Raw genomic sequence first — 2,179 nt, 5'->3', positions numbered from 1 at the left:
GCTGTCAGCACAGAGCCCAACGCGGGACTCGAACTCACGAACCGAGAGATCATGACCTGAGCCGGAGCCGGAAGCTCAACCGACTGAGCCACCCAGGCGCCCCGAGGGTGAGGGAGTTTAAACAAGACACACTCGAGACCCACATGAGGGTTAGTGACGGGTCAGAACTCAGATTCAGATAGCCCAGCTCCAAAGCATCTTGATTATTCTCGAGATGTGGGCGTTATGTACACCATCTCATTGTGCTTCCTGGAAACTTTAGATTGATTGTAGGGGGAAGGAGCTGCGGGTCAGCTACGGTGAGCCACACTTTAGAGAAAGCTGTACACGTTTGTTACCACTTTGCTGTCTGACCCACTTCACAGAGATTCCTTCAGGGAAACCCCTTGGGGGACATATGTTGTAACTCTTATTAATTCTTTAATTATTTACTCTGTTGGGATAGTGTTCACTGTCACCAGAGCAGCCAATGCAGTAGTTCAAGAACAAACTCTCGCAAGACTCCACACCCCTCAGCAAGTTAAGAGTCAACCTTAGAAATCTACCTTCTCATTTCCTGCGTTCTTAGATTTTCCTTGCGAGCTCACCTGTGCCCGCATGAGCAACAGACCATGATGAATTCGACGGTGGATGTAACAAGAAACTAAGGGATGTCCCCTGACCTGCTGTAAGGGAGAACTCTGGACAGGCTGAGTAGACTTCCATGGATGGAGTCACATGGGGGCAGGGGGGTGCAGGGCATCACAGACGTCCCATTGTGACGCGGGTGGAGTCTTAGCTGGGATTGGCCGGGTGGGCACAGGGTGGGATAAAAAGCCGGGCTCAGAGCAGACCTTGTACTGAGAGTCCCTGGGGAGGGGTGTACCTCGTTTTCTGCTGGTCTCGTCCTCCCCACCGCCTCAGCACCCACTCAGGGCCCCTTTCCCAGTCTCCCAGGCTTCCGGTATAGACTCAGGTCTCCCATTTCCCCCATCTACCTTTTCTATCCTGAGGCAACTAAAAAGAAACAGAAAAGCAGAAAGACACCAAGCTGAGCCCCCAAATCTGGAACCTTGTGGATCAGTAACAAAGGGAAGCCCATCGCCAGAATGATCAATATCGCGAGCTCAGTGAGCTTCACCAAAGTCATGGGAAATCCTAGGGTTTTAAAATGTAAAACCTTGGAAGAAAACTCAGAATCCTAATGAGCACTTCATCAGAGGTACTGCGGAAGAGAGCAAAAGTCGTGCTGGGCTCTCACTTCCCATATGGTATTTTCTCCACCCAAGTGATGAATGAACCTGAGTCCACAATCATGGCTTATTCATGAGACAGCAGCCTGCACAAAGCCTTTCCCCTCCTGTGAGATGAATCATTACCCAACCAGGCGTACTTAGGGAGCAGTACGTCCTTCGGACGGCCATATCCATCCTCCTTGTGTTCCGCGGCTCCCCTCTGATCAGGTAAGGCCTCTGAGCCCACAAAGACCACCAGTGTCCGTCCTGCCTATTCTAGAATTTCATGTTCGTGGAAGCATACAGTGTGTGCTGTGTTGGGTAGGGTTTTCTTCTCTCGACATAATGCTGTTGCTTGTATCAGAAGCATGTCCTTTTTATTGCTGGGCAGTTCTCCATCATGCGGATGATCATACATACTTTCCGTTCTCCTGTTGCTGGAAACCCGGGCTATTTCCACGTAAAGGATATTATGAATAAAGCTGCCTTGGGTATCCTGGTACATATCTTTTGGTGGGGTTATCGTAGCATCTGGAGACCAAATACATTTCATCATTTATGGGGGTATAAGGACCAGTGGAAGACCTTGCCCAGGGTCACATGACAAGGCTGGGCACACCCAGGAAAGCGGTCTCTGACATCAGTGGTCCTCCGCGTTGTTTGGATGGAGTCATGGTGGTTGAACTTTAGGACTCCATTAACTCAGGCTCCCCATATCCATTTTACAGCCTTGAGATTAGCTCCCAAGCTTCTAGGGGTGGCAAAAAGGGATTGGTTTTCCCCTTTCGCCTTTAGTCTGGGCTCAGACTCTGAGCAGGTCAGGGAGAGGCAATGAGATCAAATTTCTGATTCACTGTGTGTATGTCCCTTCCCCTCCCAGCTTCATTTTCTCCATGTGCCAAGAGAGAAGATTAGCTCCGTTCTGGGGCTCACTATGGGCCTGACAGTCTGTGAGTCCAAAACTA

General features: G+C 50.1%; 1 long non-coding RNA gene across 1 annotated transcript; it reads left to right on the top strand.

The window, feature by feature from the left end:
• The first annotated feature begins 677 nt into the window (after positions 1-677).
• LOC122233409 lies at positions 678-1,716 on the top strand. The gene is made up of 2 exons (XR_006210955.1): positions 678-1,442; positions 1,606-1,716. It is a non-coding gene; the product is annotated as an uncharacterized LOC122233409 (long non-coding RNA).
• The last annotated feature ends 463 nt before the right edge of the window (positions 1,717-2,179 follow it).

The sequence above is a fragment of the Panthera tigris genome, chromosome E1 (assembly GCF_018350195.1).
Source record: "Panthera tigris isolate Pti1 chromosome E1, P.tigris_Pti1_mat1.1, whole genome shotgun sequence".
NCBI lineage: Eukaryota > Metazoa > Chordata > Mammalia > Carnivora > Felidae > Panthera > Panthera tigris.
Note: the sequence above shows the minus strand (reverse complement) of the source record. Positions and strands in the feature narration are given on the sequence as shown.